The sequence below is a fragment of the Cyprinus carpio genome, chromosome B7 (genome assembly GCF_018340385.1).
Source record: "Cyprinus carpio isolate SPL01 chromosome B7, ASM1834038v1, whole genome shotgun sequence".
NCBI classification, from domain to species: Eukaryota; Metazoa; Chordata; class Actinopteri; order Cypriniformes; family Cyprinidae; genus Cyprinus; species Cyprinus carpio.
In genome coordinates, this window is record NC_056603.1 from 17762293 (window position 1) to 17778752 (window position 16460).

General features: G+C 37.0%; 1 protein-coding gene across 9 annotated transcripts in view; it reads left to right on the forward strand.

The window, feature by feature from the left end:
- Positions 1-16460, forward strand: part of apba2b (amyloid beta (A4) precursor protein-binding, family A, member 2b) — a 65964-nt gene that overhangs the window by 12552 nt on the left and 36952 nt on the right. For 7 of the 9 annotated variants that reach the window (XM_042727630.1, XM_019106836.2, XM_019106838.2 and 4 more), the window contains exon 2: positions 8142-8180. The exons of 1 other annotated variant lie outside the window; for it this stretch is intronic. The gene's annotated coding sequence lies outside the window, so the exon portion shown is untranslated. Of the gene's footprint in view, positions 1-8141; positions 8181-9343; positions 9457-16460 lie in introns of those variants that run through there. One more of the 9 variants, XM_042727631.1, reaches the window with a different exon arrangement.

Below are 16460 nucleotides of genomic sequence, written 5' to 3' on the forward strand. Positions count from 1 at the left end.
TTAGATAGTTTCTAACCTTCATACCGGATGTGACCGACATTCCACCCCAAACAAATTAGGGTTTCATTTCAAGACAAATGTAATGTTATATAAGATGCAAAAACCTCTAAGTCCGTCCGAGATTTTTCTGAATTTTTTTTTTTTTAATGGGCAATTTTAACTCCTGTTTAGGTTCAGTAATTTCACTTTAATGGCAAACTTAATATGACAAAATATTACATAAATTTATATATGTAATAAAAATAGAATAAAACAAATTAGGGTTTAATTTCAAATATAATGATATATATGTAAAATCATTAATCATTAATCAAAAAAATATGTAATGATATAAAATGATTATGATATTCTAATTACACTTTTATCAATATAGAGATAGAATCTCAAGATTAATAAATGTAAAATTATACAAGATAAATATGTATATATATCTTATCTATATGTATTATATCTTAAATGATATGCTGTATGTGTTCACGTGTGTACACATTAAATATTATACGTTATGTAAAAATAAAAATTAAATGGTTTGTGTGTGTGTATATATATATATATATATATATATATATACAGTATATGCATGCATATAAAACTGTATTTTATTTTAAAAAATAAGATGATAACTGAGATAATAACTTTTTATATAATATTTATATTACATAATATTTTACATGTAAAATACAAGTAAAATAAAAGTTCATTCAAAAATGAAAATTCTGACAAATACAGTGGATGAAAAGACACAGTTTAATAAGCTGTTTCCTGATCCTCTCAGATCCTGGCAGTGGAAGCTTGTTACAGGTCAGCACAGATTATCTTCACCCATTGTCTGTGTTTATTATCCCCTTTTGCATTTACACTGCACAGTGTCTTAGTGCTGGACAAAGTCATGCATACCTGCAGCATAGAGAACAGCTTTGCTCTAGCGAACAAGGGCAGCCCGTAACCTTATATAGGGCTTGATGGGGTGTAAATGGCAGGAAAAAGGGGCTTATGCAAGCCTATAAAATGAAAAGTGTGTTGTAAGGGAAGCCTATGTAAGGAAGGAGATTGATAGATTTTCTTCCCTCCAGCAGAACCTCCTGTGCTGTGGCTGCTGGGATGTCAGCAGGTCTGGTGCATTACTGATGGCTGGTAAACTATAGCCAGCGCTCATACTTCAGAACAAAGAGAGGGAAATGTGCATGTGGATAACAGAGAAACAGAGGCAGAGAGAGCTAGGGTACTTTAGAGACAATTCTGAGAGAAAGAGAGAGAGAGAGAGAGAGAGAGAGAGAGAGAGAGAGTTTGTACAAAAGGGACAATGAGATACAAGTAGAGACAGATGAAAGAGGGACGGAAATGACCTGGATTAACATCGTTCATCCAGGTCATTCCCTTTAGCCTCTGGCAGCAGAGGTCTGATTACTCACCTCTACAGCAGACATCATATTCATTTTATGAAACTGAAGTTAATTACTACTGAAGTTGCTTGTTCCTCAAAGGTATAGTTCATCAAAAAATGAAAATTCATTTGATCACCCTCATGCCACTCTCAAACCTGTATGCTGTTATTGCTGTTATGCTGTTAAAAAAAAAATGTTCTTTATTTTTAAATGTGATTTTTTTTTTCGTTCCAACTTTGGGTCAAATATGGACTAACCCAACCATTGGGTTACATTTTTTAATTAAATTTTTAATCCAGAAGTTGGGTTAGTCCATATCCAGTATTTTTTAGAGTGATTTAAGAATCTTCACACACCTACAGTTTATTTTGACCAAAAAAAAAACATTTTTAAAAAGCAGTTTATATAACTTGTTTTCAATTTTTTAAACAGAAATAAATGATGACAGAATAAAACATTTTGAGCCACTAACTTCTTTGAATCTGCTGTTAGTGCCAGTTCTGCTAAGTTCTGTCATTTTTGCTTAGACACCAGCAAACCTGAAGGTTTAATAATAAGTCACAGGCTTTTTTTTGAACAACCAGGTGTTTTGTATGTATGGTAGCCTATTTATATCAAATATCATCCATAACACAGGTATGAGGTGTACAGTTTACCTCAACTGGTGAATATACACTCTAGAATATGTGTAGTGCGTAACATGACACTAGTCAGATGATGTTTTTGTGGGATCTCCATCAAATTCTGTTCCTGTGATCTGAAGGTGTTTCAGCACCACAGACAGCAGCAAATCCTTGTATTCATTCCTGAAAAATCATCATATTAATCCAAACCAGGTCTCTTAATTTCAGTGGAATTCACCTGGAGCTTTAGGGAGATTATTGATGATGTTGAAAACTATTTCTCTTTCCTGTTATGCACTTATTCATTTCCTTTCTTTAACATGCAATGCAAAGAGAGCTTTATAACTGGTTTTTGATAGACAGTCCACTGTGAATAAAACTTGATATTCACTAGCAAGACTGACTACTAACTGTTATCAAGGAAACTGTAACAGCAGGTTTTGAAACTAACAGGAAGAAGAACAAGAAGAGCAAAGATTGTAGAGTATGTCAGTATTGGAAAAAGTGTTTTCCACAAGGTAAAGTATGATGCTTGAGTTTGATGGACAGATGACAAACTAAGGGCTTGTAATATATGAATTATATAAATCAAATATACTGCAGCAGCCTCATTGTTAGCTTCTGAAGGCCGCGTGGTATAGAATAAACCTCGCAATGCCTGTGTTTTGATAAAAGGTATGTCTGTTGTCTGGTTTCCCTACTAGCCTTTGTCAGGGAGCACAGCTTGTTATCCTCCTCTCCTTGAAAAACTGTCTTCTCCCATGGGAGCCTGAGTCAGGCAGCAGTCACTCTTCACTCCAAGTGCAGCACTCTTTTGAAGACATAAATAGGCTGTGTGTTTACCTCCATCTGCAGTGCTGAGTTGGTGCACAGTGAACTATGGTGCTAGCTGTTAAAATTCAATTAGCTTTAGAGGCATGATGGGTTTTGATATGTTCGAAAGTTGCAGGATTTCACAGAACTTCACTGTCAAAAGTGTTAACATGGAATTGTTACTTTATGAAACTATTTCTTCCTCATTTGACTTGTAAAAAGGGCATTTGTTGGTGTAAGCTAATGTTGTATTCAGGTTAATTCATTTGTATTTGCTGTCGTAATTTTTTATTTATTTATTTATTTTTTAATTAAGAGAGACACATTTATCTAGTTCCAAACTTTTACGACTGTCCAACACATTTAAAGTTTGGAGCTTCATAAGAAATACTAAACAGGACTAAATTACATTTTAAAATGTTAAAAAAGAAAACCAAAAAATGAAGTTGTTTGAAATTGTAATGATATCAAATATGCATTTACCAAATAAATGCTGCCTTGGTGAGCACAAGACACTTCAATCAAAAACAAAAAATCTTGCAGACCACAAACCTTTGTGGCAGCAATAGTGTGGTAAAGAAAGGCATTTTATTGATGCCAGCTTTTGCTCTTTACATTACCAGTACAGCTGGGCTTTTAAGGCTTTTTGGAAAAAGTGAGACATGTTGTAGTGTCTTGACAAGGAACCATTTCCCCCCATATAATCAAAGGCCAGTGATGGATGCATGGCAAGAGAATCTCTCAGCTCACCTATCCTGCTCACTTCCTCATCCTTTTCATCCTCCACATGGTCTTTCTCAGGCAGCCTCCTCAAAGGAGCCATTATGCTGACACCAGTGGCAACATTCTGTCCTTCTGTGTTCGTAATAGAGGAGAGGGCAGCGAGTAGCGGGTCTGCAGGGGTGGAGAGGGGATTTTAGCCACACTGCTCTGTCGGCATGCAGTGCGGACACTGCCATTTGACAGGATTTGGCTGGGAAATTAGACCCTGCTTCCGCCCCAGATGGCAGCTTTTTTCAAAATGGCTTTGAGGGTAGAGCTTTCAGAGAGAGAGACTGAAAAAGATGACGGAAGTCTATAAAAAGTCTTCAAGTGTTAAAGGGACAGTTTACTCAGAAGTGAACATTTTTGAGTAAACTCACCCTCTTTGTCATCCTAAACCTACTTGTGCGATTAAAGCTCCATATGTAGCCTATTTTTAAATATCTATATTATATATAAATGTTTTTGATATTTAACAATATATTTTAAATATACATCACCTTTTAAAAGTTTGGGAACAGTACTTTAAGAACTTAATACTTTTATTCAAGTTTATCAAAAGTGACAGAACAAAGTGCTCTCTTGTGTGTGGGGAAGTCGTGGCCTAGTGGTTAGAGAGTTTGACTCCTAACCCTAAGGTTGTGGGTTTGAGTCTCGTGTGTGTGTTCACTGCTGTGTGTGTGGACTTTGGATGGGTTAAATGCAAAGCACGAATTCTGAGTATGGGTCACCATACTTGGCTGTATGTCATGTCACTTTAACTTAATAATGTTTCTGTGTGTGTATATATATAGTATATTTAGCATGATTTCTAAAGGATCATGTGACACTGAAGACAGACTGTGGAAAGTTACTGTGGACTTGCCACCACTGTCACGATCTGTGCTGGGAGGAGCGCCAAACGAGAAACAAGGAGACGTGGAGTACATAAACAGTCTTTAATCCTTGGAAAGACAGGGGAATTACACAACGTCTAACGAGTAGAACCAACAAAGGAAGACTGAACAAACAGAAACTGAAATACAAGGGATAATTACTAAACACAGGTGTCAGGAATCATAATCAAACTAAACGAGGACAGGAACATGACCAAATAAGGAAAAACAGGAACAGAAACAGGGGCAAAACAGGACACAGAACAGTCCAGAATCCTGACAAACACAGGAGAAAATTACATTTTATATAATATACTGTAAATTATATTACTATATATTTATATTAATGTAATAATAATAATAATAATAATAATAATAATAGTAGTGTTAATAATAGTTGATTTTTCTGTATTTTCATTTCAATAAATGCAGCCTGTGGGAGTCCAATAGCCTTATTTCAAAAACATAAAAAAAATCTTAAGAGCCCTAACATTTAAATGGTATATACAATATTTATCTCATATATATATATATATATATATGCTGTACCATCGCAAGGGTTGTGCCAAGTGTGTGACCACACAGGGCCTTGCGCATCTAGAGGGCCTCACTCCTGGCCTGCATTTTATGTCGTATATATCTAATTTTTTTTTACTGTTTTTCCACCCATTTTGTCCTTGAAAGACTAAAATGGTCATAGCTGATAGACAGTATAAGACTCTGTGTATTAGAATGAGTAAAGCTGTTTGTTGATAAAAAGTTTTAAAAGTTAAACTTTCAGGCTGGTCGGCCTCAGTGTCCCAACAGCGCTTGTTAATGTCAAAATGAGGTACTGTAGTAATTAATTAATATAATTAATTAACATAATGTATTACTGTATTAATAGAACTGTATTAGAAAACAGTGACAGACAGCAATAGACTATCTAGTGATGCAAACTACTCAACTTTTTATGACATTTCACTGTTTTGAATTGAAAATATGCGATCACGATTCATGTAAATCATAAATGACCATGACAAGAGACGTTTGCATTTTCGACTATTAGACATACAAATAAGAGTGAATGTGCACATTTTAAAATAAAATATTATCTTTAAATAGTGTAAATTGATTACTACTACAAACCTAGAACATATTTTAGAATTCTTACTTATTTAATTGCTTTATTGTTTTTATTATTATTATTATGCAGTAGATCTTACAACTCTTATGAGCGTGTGCGTGATTTGTGCGCAAGCATGTCAGTGAGCACGGCATCACAATCGATCAGATACGTGTTAAAGTTGCATTCGTTACTTTAGCAACCCCCCACACACAAAATTGCAGAGGTCCTCGCATGTCAACCTCGCACAGGGCCTCGCACCCACGTTAGACGGCCCTGTATATATATATTGGCACGTTTCTATTCTGTTTTGGCTCAGTAGCTCTGTGTTCTCGTTTACCTGTGTTCCCTTATTAGTTTCTATGGTTTTTGTTTGTTGATTAGTTCCACGCACCTGGTCTGTTTCTCTCCTGTTTCTCATCTTATTTAAAGGGTTACTCCACCCATTAATCATTAATCACTTACCCCCATGTCGTTCCAAACACATAAAAGCTTTGTTCGTCTTCGGAACACAATTTAAGATATTTTGGATGAAAACTGGGAGGCTTGTGACTGTCCTTTTGACTGCCAAGTAAATAACACTGTCAAGGTCCAGAAAAGTATGAAAGACATCATCAGAATAGTCCATCTGCCATCAGTGGTTCAATTTGAATTTTATGAAGTGATGAAAATACTTTTTGTAATACTTTTTTGTCAAAAATAATGACTTTATTCAATAATTTGTCTGCTCTGTGTCTTTCCACATCACCGTAGTGGCATTTTTGTTAATATGTTACTTTGTCAACAATCGTACGCTCTTCTGTGTCAGCCGCGCTGCTAGGATGCGTTGTTTTCATTCAAATCAAAGTGTTAATACAAGTAGAAAACATATCCTTGTGTCGCAGCTGACACAGAAGAGCATACGCTGCTTGTGTTCAGCGGATATTCTCCAAATTGGCGCTACGGTGATGTGAAGAGACACAGAGGAGACACAGAGGAGATTATTGTCATTATTTATTTTTGTTTTCTTTGCATACAAAAAGTATTCTCGTCGCTTCATAATGTTACAGTTGAACCACTGATGGCAGATGGACTACTCTGACGATGTCTTCCATACTTTTCTGGACTATGACAGTGTATTGTACTTGGCCCTTTAAGCCCTGTTTTGTTTCTGAATTGGCTGTCCGCTATTGACTTGGATTTGTGTTGCTGAATGTTGGATTTACTCCTGGGTTCACGATTAAATACCCTGTTGACTCTGTTCCTTCATTGTGCACTTCGTTCTTTGCCAGCTCACGTTACATATACAGTATATATGTATTTTGATATATATTGAACAGCGGGGATCTCCTTCATGGTATAGAAATAAGCAGCATCAACTATTTGCTAAATTTCTGTTTTTGTGTTCTTCAGAAGAAAGAACAGGTTTTGAAAAACATGATGGTGAGAAAATAATGACAGAACTTTCATTTCGGATGAAGTAATCCTTGAAAACACAGTGAAAAAGTGCACATATTTCCTCTCTTCCTCTCAGTCTTTCCATCTGTCCATAGAGCTGAATCCTCTTACTCGACTTATCACTGTGGATTTACCAGTTGCTGTTGAACTGCATTTGAAAGAGCAGCATCTGCCAGCAAGATGTCAGAAAGATGTGCAACTGTGCAAACAACGTCCTCGTCATTCATTTTCCTATTTCCCTGAACAGTTGATGCCATATTAATCATTAGTCATAAGCCTCAAAGCCTTTATTTCCTTGGGAGCTCTCTCCTGGTTAAATAAAGATGTTGTCGTCTTTCTCTGTCGATTATAGCTGATTATAGCCTCATTGTGTTCGGGGCAGGTGCAGAGAATAGGGTGTGACGTGTCACTTCACATCGGATTTGATTTTTGTTTGTCTCTGCCCGTCTGGAAGACACATGTCCCTTAGGAAATGGACAAATTTATAGGACAGTTCGACAATTAGGTGTACAAATTACTGCCAAAGTCACCCAAGTCTGTGGGGGACATGTGTGGTGTTGTTATCAGTCTCATCTAATGGCAAACATCTGCTCGTGTAGAAGCACCCCCACAGGAGAACAAGTGACAATGTCAGGAGGAGAGGAAAGACAGAGAGACTGCTCTGCATCACTTGTCTCGGCTGGGACGTCCCTGTTTCTCCTCCTCCCTCCTCAGACTCTGCCAGAGCAGTGGCACTGTTGATTGAATCAGCCTCTTTGTGAGCTGGTGCTCAGTAATCATGGCACGCAAATCAACTCTCGGCTCCAAACAGAGTCAAAGTGTGAGACATGCCGAAGAAAACTAGCTTCCTGTTTCCCTTTAAACGCTAGACGTCATAGACGTGTCAGTCAAACTCACAACTGGTCTTCTATCACTCATTGATGTGGCTTTACTAAAAATCCTAGATGACCCTGCTAGTAGATTGTGTATGTGTATGTGTTGTCATTTGTCTTTATAAGATCACTGAAGTTGAGGTTCTCCCATTAGACACAATATTAATCAAATATTTCATCAACAAAATGTTAAACGTTCTTTAGCAGGTGAGGACAGATTCTGTGTCTGTCGTGATGTTCTTATTCATCTCTTTGTTTTTCTCTTCTAGTTTTGTGCCTGAGAGATCTCCTTCACCCCACAACAATCGGTAAGTGTCTCTTAAAATGAGAATGCTCTCTGCACAAACAGCAGTCACACCAGATGGATGTCTCCCTTGTTTTGTGCGTCATATTCAGGCCTAGGCTTTTTTTTTTAGCTTTTCCTGCACTGATAGTAATGGTTTTCAGCATAATAAAATGTTATGAATGTCTGTGGAAATGTGCAGTGCTTAATACAAAATATTGTGCAGATTTGGTTTGAGTTGTCTTCATATATTCTCAAACTGTGTTGCCTATAGAATATCACATATTGCATTAAATTATATACGTATGCGCATACCATCAAAAGTTTGGGGTAGGTTTTTTTTTATTGTCTCGCGTGCTCACCACAGCTGCATTTATTTGATCAAAAAGCCAGTAAAAACATTGATATTGTGAAATTTTTTTCATTTTAAAATGTGATTTTTTTCATGTGATGATAAAGCTGAATTTTCAGCAGGCATTACTCAAGTCTTCAGCCTTTCTTTCAGAAATAATTCTAGTATGCTGATTTGGTGCTCAAGAAACAGTTCTTTTTATTATTAATGTTGAGAACAGTTGAGCTGCTTCTTTGGTGACTTGAAAGTTTAAAAGAACAGCATTTATTTTATTTACCATACTTTTGATACGGTCACTTTTGACACATTTAATGTTTCCTTGTTTCAATGTCATTCAAAATAAATAAATAAATCAATAGTTGAATAGCAGTATAAATCGAATGCAACTTTCTATATGTGACATTTAAAACCACTTTTTATCTGTCTGTCAAACTTCATACAAGACTTTGTCAAGCATTCATTCAGAGTTCATCTTAACAGTCCTCACTTTCCTGGTTATAAATTACACTTGTTGAAATTATATGAATTACTTTGGATTTCAGTGCAATTTAGTTCTACTTCCATAAATTTCAATTGCAATTCTGCATTCAGTTTGCAACCTCAATTCAAACTGAGCTGCTGAATTGGTACTTAAAAAAATATCCTCAGTTCATTTCTGAATAATGTACAACCATGGGTAACACTGTTGTCTGTTTTTAACAGCTTTCTGTATTCATGACAAAAGTGTCATTTAAAAGTGACATGCCTGGCCTTGTGCCATATGATAAGGTGTGTGGATGCAATAAGAGCTGTGGGGGAAGGGCGGCACATGCTAATCTATGCTCAGAGGCTCTGTGTTAGTGGTGGGGCTGGTGGAGGAGTGCAGTATCATGGGAAATGTCTTTGAAGATGTGATGAGTTAGAGGAAGGATCACAGAACGGCACGGCTGCCCAAACACCTCGCTCTTCAGTATGTATTCATCATCATTACTTACTCAAATATTTCATAAGGATATGTGCAGGGAAAATATGTTCTTTTAGCATTGTTGTATTTTTGAAAGGACTGTTTGAACAGTGCATGAAAAGGTCAGGGATGGAGACCTGTAGCGGTTTAATGGAGGCAGTGTAGGGCGGGGTCAGACCGAGGAGGCTCTTTGTGAAAGCAATCTTCTGTTGTCTATCAACACGGGTATCAACTGACTTTTCTTCCTAATCTTGAAGGCTCTATCTTGATTTCTGAGCATAGAAAAATCACAGTCTTGTTGGATGGGAGGGGGAGGGTCGCAGAGACGTGCATTTTTTATTTATTTTTTGTTGATTAAGTCACCAATTTATTTATATATTGTTGTAGTTAAGGGAAATTTTAGTACAGACTATGATATTATTCATTGATGCATTTAGTATAAACATATTCAGAATTGTTGTTGTCACATTACTGATTCTGATTGTATTTGTGCCATGTAAGTATTGATCTAGTTTTGTAAAATGATGTAAGCCCGTTTAGAGCAAAAACAGAAAAGCGTGTTGATTATGGTTCCAACATGTCATGCTACTGAAGTCTCACAAAAGTGAATTTCCTGGTTAATTTTAATATAGGATTTTAACTGAAAAATTAATCAGTAAGGGAGTTGATTGTGAATTGCAGCACTTTGATTCAAACCATTTGCGACTGCTTTGTGAATCTTTTAGACTGACTCATTAAAATGAGCCATCTCATAAGAGTCATTTTTGGAGTTGGATATCACAGAAACACTGGTGTGCACTCGGATGATTTGCTGATATTTTTAGATGTATTATTGCTGCACATTTTTTATGTGCCTGTCACTTCTCACATGGGGCACATCACAGGCCAAAATCAAAGTACGTTTCTTTATTTCTCTTAAACTGCATGTCCTCATGACTTTGAATGTACCTTGAAATGTTATTGGTTCTCGTTGATTGTAAATTAGCAGAACACTGATTCTGTTGCTCTCCGCTGTGTTTCTCTGGCCTTGTGCTTTATTCAGAGCACAACATCAGTAGGTGGGGAAATGTAGCATTTGATGAAATGTGTTGCTGCCCTTGGTCTTACAAATCAAGCAATAATGGAAGCATTTGCATACAGATGGAGACAAAAATGCAAAATGTGCTGGTGTTTCCTGCTGTGCTGCCTCGTGCCCTTTCTAGCATATTTTTTTTTGATGGATGGAAATTGGAAATGGAGGCATGCAGACTACCCTCCTCCAAAGACTTTCATTGAAAAACTGACAATACTGTAACACGGCTTCAGTGTTAGATTAGTGTTTTAGCCTTCAGTTTGGGAAGGGAAAATGTCTAATGAAGTGGTTTTGTGTATTGAAGTTCTGTTTCCATTTTCTTGACTAGGTTGTGGTTCTCAGGTGTGTCTTGTTTAGTGATGTGCTGCACTCTCCTGGGAAGTTATGTGTTTGGAAATCATAATAATGACATGATGATGTGCGTTCAACTGATTTTGGTTGGAATAAAATTGGCTTGCTGGACAATTTCATGTTTGTCTCTCGCTTTTTCACTTAGAGGCAAAGACAAGAAGCTTTTTTAGCACTAATGCAAAAGAATGAAGAGGAAATGATGTGCTCTGTGTATTTTATCATTCTCAAGCTCCCACAGAGAATGGAGGAGGAAATGTTGTTTAGGATTTTCTGGCAAGCTTTATTGCTATTCTTCACCACCTTGGTTACTGTTGTAGGACAGACAAGCTTCACAGTATATCCCATTGGAATGAACTGGAAATTTCTGTGAGCTGTGTGATTTTCTGAAAAATCTCATAAAGTGGTCAAATATGACTAGATATCATTCTTATGTGGGCTGGAATAAATGTAGATATTGCATAGCATTTTATGCACCATTTTTCGCCATTTTTTAAAGAAATGTTAAATTATACAGTAACTTGATGGAAAACTGTGGCGACTTTGACTTTTAATACATTTATTTAAAGACTTTGAAAAGAAAAATACTGTTGATATCTTTTTCTCTGGATACCTTGAGTCACCAGTGACTCAGCAACAATGTTTTAGTACATTTTTGATAATTTCCATAAAATTGCATTTTAAATTTGTCCAAACACACAGATCCTGCATTGCTTTTCCAATAGAAGTCTGAGAAAATGGTGGATGGTAACAGTAGCTAAGGTCAGTCTGAGTTTAAAGAAAGTATTGATTTTCCCACTGGAAATTGTGGCTTCAGGTGATGTGTGCTCATATCGTAAATACAGTCCTTCCAGTATGACTGAATGCACCAATTGGTTCTGTTGATCTATTGTCTTCAGTCATTGCTTCTTGTTATCGCATTAACACTTGTGTCTTTGTCCTTCATGTTTTCCTTGTCCTTTGTCAGGTCTTTTCCTATTTAGGCTGCGTGTTTGGTTAGACAATGCTTAAATGATCCTTTGTAAATAATAAAACTGCTTTTAGATCCTCTAACTCTTGCTGGTGTGAGTAAACATTACACCTGAATGTGCTGCTGTTGTTATTAGATTACATTATATTAACCTAATAAATGAAATGAAAACATCTTCCTATCCTTATGAAACATCTGTTCAACATGTCCTATTATAACCAGTGCAAACTGGTTGTGACTGAAACATCCTCAAGGGGGATTTTGCTTGGACAGACACATTTTTCCTCTCTCTTTTCAGTTTCTTTGCAGTGTGTTGTGTGATTGGGTTTGGGCAAGCTCATGATTGATCAAGTGCAAAAGAGGATTAGCGGATGCAGAGAGAAGGGATTCAATTCCAACTGCGCTCGCTTCGCTTATGGCAGTTAGCCGTCCTGCCGAATGCAGTGAAAGAGTGAGACAGTGTTGTGATTCACCCTCAGATCTAAACCCAGGCTCATAATCTTCTTCAGATAGTTTCAATCCATCAGCATTAAACTGACAGAGCACCCAGGAGGGCAGCAGCCATGTTGGACCCCAACCAACACCAACCTGCATGCTGTTTAAAACGATGGGTTTGACTTTTTTTGTGTGTGTGTGTGTATGCTTAGACCAGTGATGATATGAGTTCTCATAAAAAGTCTTTAAAAGGCTCAGAAAGGATGTAAAAAAAAGCAGATCTGGCTATTTAATGAACAGGAGCCATGAAAAGCCTCAGTGTAAACTGATGATATGCTCCCCGCAGTGATGATAGGCCCTTAATCCATTGCATTTGGTGCTGAGCAGTCAGAGAACAGCAAGTTTCTGTTGCTTTGCCATCACACATGCTTTCAGATGCATACAGAATCAATTCTCAGGCTGTAGGATGGCTTATCACTGCTGCCTTAAAGAGATACATACCCTCAGCTGCCTTCTTGATTTGTCTTTTTGTTATAGTTAAAGATAATGTACCTTAAAACAGCATCCTTAGATGCTGAACGTTTCGGTGTTGCTACGCTTGAACTAACCAGATGATCTCTCCGTGTGCTGGATTTAGATGCTGTTCGTGTTGTGATCAAGTGCAATTTTGTCATAACAGTCATTTCCGCTTTGGAGACAGATGCAGAATACCTTAAAATCTCTCTCTCCAAGTGCAATTTATATGCAGGTGTGTGTTTACAAGTATATACAGTATGTGTTCTGGCAGACTGTCATTTTTTTTTAATATAATTTTGTTAGTCATTAAGGCCGTTTGGTTTCATTCAGAACATAAATGTTGCTCCAAATGTATCCAGTCCATCGAGTGTACTTGAGCAAACAAAACAATAATTACATTTTTTGCTACACAATGTAATTTTTCCCCCTTTATCAAACTTGTTGATGCCAAATCCTCCCAAAATATGATTATTCCTTCCTAAAGTATAACATGTTGATTAAATTATTGCCTTTTATATTCTCACTGAACTATTGAAAATTATTAAAATATTAATTTGATATTAAGCTGATGGTATTTTTTTTCTGGTTATTATTGATAATGTTAGATAATTAATAATTTTCACTATCACTTTTATCTTTTTTAATAAAGATAGGTTCTTATTACAAATTGTGAAACATAATTAAACCTTGGGTTAACAAGTTAATTTGAGTACTCTACAGTGCAAGTTGTAGGTATTTTTTTTTCAAATTACATGAAAAGTATTTAATAAATTAATAAAACAAATCAGCTGACTGAGTTTTCAGATACAGCTCTGTAGACCCATTGTTCTGCAATCAAAATCTTCAGAGTCACTTATAAATTACACAAAGGTGTGTTGAATCAGGATGGAAGGGAACTAAACTTTGGAGGACAGTGAGTCTTCATGGAGCAGTTTTGAAGACTGCTCTCAGTATCCTATTACAGCTTTAGTTTCAAAACCCAGACAGAAAGCTGCTGAAGCACTTTGTGATGTCAGCCTGTCATGGTAATCCAAAACCTAAAGGATGATGGGTGAAACAGCCTGCTTAAGTAGATAAGAGAACACTGCTTCTTCTACGAGAACCCGTTTTACAACAGTCTCTGTCCATGCAGATCACACTCTATGTTAGAAAGCACCTTGTAGCATGTCTTATTGTTTTTTTTGTAAGCAGTAAGACACTGTTACACCATTTGATGACTGAAGATTCATGGTCGCCCTATTTATTTGGCTCTAACCTCCTTTTCCCCAAAGACTAGTCTGATCTGCTTTTCAACCCTAAGGCATTCTGCACTTTAAAATAATCAATTATACAGAAAGCAGACACAATCTGAAAATATGTGCTCTTTTCGTCTTGAACCTGCCAGAGCTCAGTCCGAAATAAGTGTTGAGAGGCAACCTGGAAGCATAGCGCTGACAATCTGACCCATCATCCATTGCAGATATGATATCTCCTCACACTGTTACATGTGAAAATGTGTACCTGATATGAACCTTAAAATTACTTTCAGTGCTATAACCTAATGTAGCCAGATTGATTCTGTCATATGAAATAACTTGAATAAAGTCATTTAATTTAAAAGACATGAAGCTCATTCTTAGGATATCTGACAAAACCATGCATATATCGGTCAAAAAAGAAAAAGACAGAAAAGATAACTAAAGGCAGTTTAGTTATAAAACCGCTTATTTTTGGAGGAAAAGTGCTTTTCTAAAACATGTCTGACATGTATTTTATTCAATTCTAAGGAATTTCAAACACATTGAAGATGGCTTATTTTTTGACCTTCATATGCAGTTTAAGAGTAAAAGTTCTGATTGTACAAGAGCTCAAATGTAGTTCAATTAATTTTTTAAGCCAAACTACACTGAATTCTCTTATCCTTACAGATAATGTGGGCAGAAGGTAGCATGCAACACAGAGTGTGCTGAAAACACCGTCTTAAAATAGCTCTGAATCATGCATTATTCGTACAGCGCGCACAAGGCCTGTCAAACTGTGTATTGCATGTTTATGTGTGCTCTCACACCCTCAGTTCTTCAACATACCCTCAGTTTCTGAACTCTTTTTTTTGGCTATAGTGTTTATTTTTGAATTGACTTATGTTGCTGTGGTGTCCCAGTGGTGAGAAATATGAAGAGGAACACTCTGTTCCTCTGTGCTTTGGGACTCGCTCTTCCGCTGGGTGATGGATAAGGAGAGTGTGCCGATGGTAGCGTTTTGATGCACCGGGTGATTTTGGCCCTCTTTTTTGTATCCTTTCTCTCTTTTTCTGTCCTGCAGGGTCCCCCCGGGGCTGGTTAGACCTCCACAACCTCTGAGAACAGAACAGGGATTTAACCTCACTTTCATACAGCCGCATGGCACATTACTGTATGGTAATAATAAATGAGTGCTGAAGAAACATCTGCATTGTAGTGCAGGATAAATATGATATACAGTAATTCAGTTGTTAAGTCATGATGCAAGTAAAACTGTATCTGGGTCCAAGCTCCTGCATGTTTTAAATGAGAATACTGTCTTGACAGCCGTTTATGAGCATTATTTACTGTGTATCACACATTTAAGTTAAGCATTTTAAAAACGAACTGTGGCCATAGGCTTACAGTGTCCTGGCAGTTTTATTTTAGTATCACAGGGATTCGAGTTTTTGTTAATATTAACAAATAAGCTCAACTAAAAACAGAATGACTTTGCTTATCTCTACTCAATCCTCATATGCGTAGCTCTCCTAGAAATAACTTGGAAGATGTGTGCAAAAATCTGCCTACACACTCTGTGCTCCCAGTGCACCCCGGTCGATGAGCGTAGTGTCTTTGTGTCATTTGCAGCCTCATGAATATTTAATGAGCTGGAGCTGTCAGTGGGTGGAGCTTTGCCATGTTTCTCTGCCTCAGCGCTGCATTATCTCGGGGCTTAACCTTCCCGGTATTGACCATTTCTTCCTCAGACTTTATTTATCAACCACCTCATCACCCTGAGCGTCGACCGATTCACCCAACCCTATCGACTTTTAATCAACTTCCTTTCGGCAAATGAAAAGTTCATTTGTTGTTACTGGAAAAAAAAGCAGAAAACTGTTACAAATCTAGCATGGATGTGTTTTATCTGAAGGCAGTTCCACAAAAGGTGATGTTGTTGTTGTTGGTATGCTCTCTATTTTTTAAAATCAATTTATAATGAAGAATTATTGGTCATTACCCGTGCTGTGGTGGCTGCTGGTCAGTAAGAATGCAATAGGCTGTTTGTGTTATAAAATGTACATTTTGGGCAATTTGTTACTGCTCGATAAGTATATTCATCAAAGAATCGAATACTGCTGATGTATTAGAGATGCTGCCATAATGAGGGTGCGCTGTAATGTTACCCTGATTTAGAAATCTGTATTCAGCAGCAAGCACAGGTGCCTTTATGACTCATACATTATATGTCTAGCAAAGGTCATGGCAATCATTTATATGAGGGCATGTGGAGTACACCATGGGAATATTATTGGGTGGGATTGATTGATTCTCCCAGGCAAAGCAGTCCAAATTAACCTGTAATAGCAAGTAAAGCTGGATGGTTTCCCTCAGCAAGTTCTGCTTCTCATTATTTCAGTGCATCTACTTATTCTCTCAGACAGCTAGTTTTATTGCAGTCTTATTGTGT